Consider the following 5,000-nt stretch of genomic DNA (forward strand, 5'->3'; position numbering starts at 1 on the left):
ATTTGGCGGAACTAGGAAATTCTTGCTGAAAACGCTCGGAACCAAGTCCTGGTGCCACAGAACAGCAGAATTATTCTTCTCAGTTCAAGAGGGCCACAAAAGAACAAGGAATTTCAACTTTCCTGACCATTTTCTACAGTTAGACAAAAACAGCAAATCCGAGGCTGGTTTCGGTTCTTTTCTGGAGCCGGCAGTTCTGGAAGTGCTTGAAGACTGGATACACGCTTTTGCTAGTAGTTCTGGGGCGAAACGACAGGAAATTGACATTTTCCGACTGTTCTGAGTTCGGATTCCCGTCAAAATGAGAGGCGGCCATCTTTGATTGAACACTTCACGCCAAAGGTAGAATAACTCCGGAACGAATCCCCGTAGAGAGACAAAACTGGTATCTATCTGTTTAGCGGAAAACGCCAACAGAGACAGGAAAAGTGCGGCGCCTCTACGCTGCCAAGAACACCTAAAACCGGCAACCTCTACTACCAAGGTTGAGGAACATCTCTGGCGATACCAGAACAAGTTAAAAAGGAGTAACTTTCTTCCAGACGGCAAACAACGGCTTCGAAGGCACAAACCCTTCTCTTGGAACACAGCGTGGAGATTAGGAGAAGATGTTGAAACCCAAGGGGATGAGAACGGAAACCCAGAAACAAGGACTGGAGGGAAGAGGACCTCTACAAACGGCAAACCCAGCAGTGGGGCCTACGTCAAAGGTCCTAAAAAACACAGGAAGCAATGACGACTCTGCAATTACAGACCCCACGCAAGGGGCGAAGACAGACAAGATACAGAAGAAGAAGACCAAGAGGGTGGAACAAAAACAAGTGACCAACAAAGAAGAGAAGGCAAAGAAAGAAGAACCACAAGGAGCGATGCCCGCCAAAGCTTCTCTTGAAACAGATTGGTGGAGCCCAACCGAGAATGACCAGGTAGAGGGAGGCAGCCGAGGAACCGAAACCGAAGAAGCTGAAGGAGGAGAGGTCCACCCTCAAACACAAACGGCTGCTAACGAAGGAGCGCTAGACAACTGGGACGAAGACAGAAATTCACAATCGTCACTCCCAACCAGCCGCGGAGAAAAGGGTACAGTTTTGTCTAGACTTTCCAAAGCAGACAAGAACACTATGAGGGCTCTCATTAAAATCTCTACATTGACGGGCGGCGACGAGGCGGTAGCCCAGCAGATTGAAGCGATAATCTCCGAACAAGCTAAATTGAAAAACCTGTTAATGGAACAGGCCCAACAGATTGCGTTCCAAAAAGGCAGGATCGAAGAATTGGAGAAAAGAAGACAAGAAGAACCACTCGAACAAAGGGAAGAGCCAACACAGAGCAACACTCCCGCAACCGAGAGCCGATCAACCTATGCTCTGGTGGTATCTTCCGGAACAATGGAGAAAAAAGAGGTCGCATCGCTTCTGAGGCAGCGGGTGGATCCCCTCGACCTGGGAATCCAAGAAGCAACAATTCGGCCAGGGAGAGAGGGAATTGTCGTGATGACGAAGTCAAAAGAAGACTCAGCTAAGATTCTCCAGTTCATTCAGAAGGACAGAGAACTGAGAAATGTTGAAGCCAAGCTCCCAAAGGAGAACAGGATCCATAAGAAAATAATTGGACTCGAGGATGAAATTGACGAGGTCAATCTCCCAGCCCGAATCGTCAGGCAAAACCGTTTGGTGTGCTCGCCAGAAGACATAACAATAAAGAAGACATGGCCGGGCAAGAGAGGCAAGACAGTGATTCTTGCCCTAAATCGAAGTGCAAACAAAGCAATCGGAAGCCGAACTGCACTGAACATCGGCTGGTCACGATGCCCGATCTTTGACGACATCTTTTGGCCCAGATGCACAAGATGCGCCATGCACGGCCACATTGCTCCCGATTGCGATGGCCCCCAGCGCTGCATTAACTGTGGCCAACGAGGTCACTACCAAAGAGAATGTGAAGCAGAATCGCACTGCAACATCTGCGAGACTGAGGGTCGCACGGAGACAGATCATTCTATGATGTCCAGGGAATGCCCGGTATACATAACAAAGGTACAGGCCGAGAAAGGCAAAATTCTAGCTAGACTAAACTAAGAGTACCCAACACACAGGCACAATGGCGAATAGCACTGAAATACAAATAATACAGGTAAATTTAGGCAGGGCATTTAAGGCAAATCAGTCACTAAACAATTTTCAACAAGAAGAAGAATTCGACATATCCGTACTCCAAGAACCATATTCGCTCAACAACAAAATCATAGGGTTTCCGCTAAAGCATAAAGTTATAGCCAACAACAAAGACCCGAAGACAGCCATCATAATACACAAAGAAAATATAACCGCTTTCCCAATTATTATAGAACAAAAACTAATAGCAGTCAAGATAAATAAAGGTGAAAGAGAATTGGTAATTATCAACTGCTACTGTCCTCCGAATGAAAACGTCGAGCTGGCAATGTCAGCAATAGGAAACATTTTACAGAAATTTATAGACATTAACACGATAATAATGGGTGACTTCAACTCAAAACATCAAATTTGGGGAAGCACGGAGACGGATGAGAAAGGTGAAAAAGTATTAGAATTCACAGTATTACACAACCTGACATTATTAAATGCCAAAGAATCACCTCCGACATTTAAAACAAGTAGGGCGAGGGGTTGGATTGACCTCACCATATGTGACGCAAACCTAAACCAGGATATTAAAAGCTGGGAAGTACTTAAAACCTATAATCACAGCGATCACAGATACATTAAAGTTGTTATTAAAAATGAAGAACTTCCAGAGGAATATGGCCTAACGTTAAAAGGGCAAACAAAAGTCATGGAAAAGTTGCAAATTGATCCCTGGTTTGAGGAAGTCCAGGGGAAAATAAACACGAAGGAAAGTATTGAAGAAATAGTGAATACGCTACACGAGAAAATCGAGAAACTTAAGAAGGAATTCAGTAAAAAGAAAAAACCTTCTAAACAAAAACCGAATACTTGGTGGTCAAGAGACCTAGAAATTGAAAGGAAGAGAGTCAGAGCACTACGAAGGAGGTATCAAAAGGCGAAAGGGGATATCAGAGAACAATACAAAAAGGAATACTATAAAGAACATGACACGTATAACAACATGATAGAACAGGCTAAAAACAACAGTTGGAAAACTCTATGTACTAAGGCTACGAAAAATCCATTCATCCTACCGTATAAAATTGCACGAAATAAGATGAAAACCAAGGTTATGTTTAGAAGCATCACAAAAGAAAATGGAGAAGTCACAAAGACTCTTCAGGAAACAATAGAACACATTCTAGGAAATTTATACCCTAACTGCATGGAAAATGACGAGCCAGGACACAGTCAAATACAATCAAGCAACGACACAATAAACAATAACAAACAGGGAGGAAATTGGACATCGGGAGCAGAAATGAGAGAAAGAAATTTACCCAGTGATGACCTCCCATTTACAGAGATTGAAGTAACGCAGATAGTAAAAAATCTGAGGAAAGATGTAACCCCCGGACCAGACAACCTAAAAACTAACCTCATACAAGTGATGTATGAAAGGCATAAGACTTTCTTTGTCAATCTTTTTAATGCATGCTTAAAGCACGGACATTTTCCTCAAAGATGGAAAGAATCTAAAATTATATTGATTCCAAAAGGGAACGGAGAGGACAAATCCGAGGAAAACAAATATCGCCCAATAGCTATTAACTCGATTTTGGGAAAAATATTAGAAAAGCTCATAAAAGATAGAATCTATTATTTCTTGTTTAAAAATCACCATTTTAACAAAAAACAATTTGGATTTACCCATGGGACATCAACAACCACGGCATTGGAAGAAATAATCAAACGAATAAACCAAGCGAAAATTGATAAGCTAAACAGCATGCTAATAGCACTAGATATTAAAAACGCATTCAATTCTATAAAACCCGAAGTAGTTATTCAGAAATTAGAAGAATATAAGTGTCCCAACAACCTAATAAAACTGGCGGACAATATTCTACGGAACAGGAAAATAATCTATGAAACAGATGGAGTAAAAATTAAGAAAACACTAACTTCAGGTTCCCCACAGGGGTCACCTTTAAGCCCACTCTGTTGGAATATAACAATAGGCGACCTATTAGAAACTCAGCTTCAAGAAGGAGTACACATCCAAGCCTTTGCGGACGACGTGGTGTTACACATAAAGTTCCGCTCAAGAAAAGAGGTGGAGGAAAAAGCTACGAAGGCACTAACACTAATAAATCAGTGGGCACATCAAAAAGGAATAACCCTGAATAAGGAAAAATCGGAATATATGATAATCGGAAAGCAGTACATTAGCCATCAACCCCAAATAAAAATCGGACAGGATAAAATCAAAATGGTTAACGAAATGAAAATTCTAGGGGTGGTCTTGGACACAAAACTAACATTCCTCCCACATCTAAAATACTTAAAAAGAAAAGTAGACGAAGTCACGTATAATTTAAGTCGTACAATAAAAGACGACAAACATACAAATAGAAACACACTACAGTTAATATATAAAAGGGGTATAGAACGAATGGTTACATACGCCTCCCCAGCATGGTATAGCCGAAAAACCATTTTTATTAAAAAACTGAAATCAATCCAAAGATTACCTTTATTATTAATAACTAAATCATTCAAAACAACATCAAATCTTTCACTCAACATATTAGCAAACATTCCACCTCTCCATTTGACAATCGAAAAAGAAAACGAATTACACTACATACTTAAGAAAGGAAAGAACTTCACATGGCAACAGAAAGTATACACCGAAAACGAAATAATGAAGAAACACGACCAATGGCAAGATCATCCAGCAAATAAAGTTAGCATACCCTTTGGAACAACAGAGGAAGAAGCAGACTTCAAAATATACACAGACGGATCAAAGAAAGAAAAAGAAACAGGAGCGGCATTTATAATACTAAACAAAGATAACCAAATCCAAACAGTGAAAAAATATAAACTTCCAGAACACAGCAGTAATTA

This window comes from Rhipicephalus microplus, unplaced genomic scaffold (genome assembly GCF_043290135.1).
Source record: "Rhipicephalus microplus isolate Deutch F79 unplaced genomic scaffold, USDA_Rmic scaffold_366, whole genome shotgun sequence".
NCBI lineage: Eukaryota > Metazoa > Arthropoda > Arachnida > Ixodida > Ixodidae > Rhipicephalus > Rhipicephalus microplus.